This window comes from Penaeus monodon, chromosome 28, assembly GCF_015228065.2.
Source record: "Penaeus monodon isolate SGIC_2016 chromosome 28, NSTDA_Pmon_1, whole genome shotgun sequence".
Taxonomy (NCBI): Eukaryota; Metazoa; Arthropoda; class Malacostraca; order Decapoda; family Penaeidae; genus Penaeus; species Penaeus monodon.
The window spans coordinates 3,115,150-3,115,447 of NC_051413.1; positions in this window are offsets into that span (position 1 = coordinate 3,115,150).

Genomic DNA, 298 nt, shown 5'->3' on the forward strand with positions numbered 1-298 from the left:
CACCAAATCACCCCCAAAAAAAAACAAATTTTCCCCTAGTCCGAGCCAAGGGGTTTTTCTATGCTTTATTCCCCCAGGGCTCTTCAACTCTCCCGGCGGGTTAAAGTTTGGTCTTGCCCCAAACCATAAATAGTTGGCTTCTGACCTACCCATTAGGCCAAAGCTTTTTCCTCTCTCTTGCTTCTTCACTGTTGTCTGCTAAGTCTTAAACAATACGTGATGCCTGTTTAGTCTTGGGACGATTCTCAATTTTGTGTTAAATGTATCTTCCGTATAAATCTATTACGTTTATTGAGCT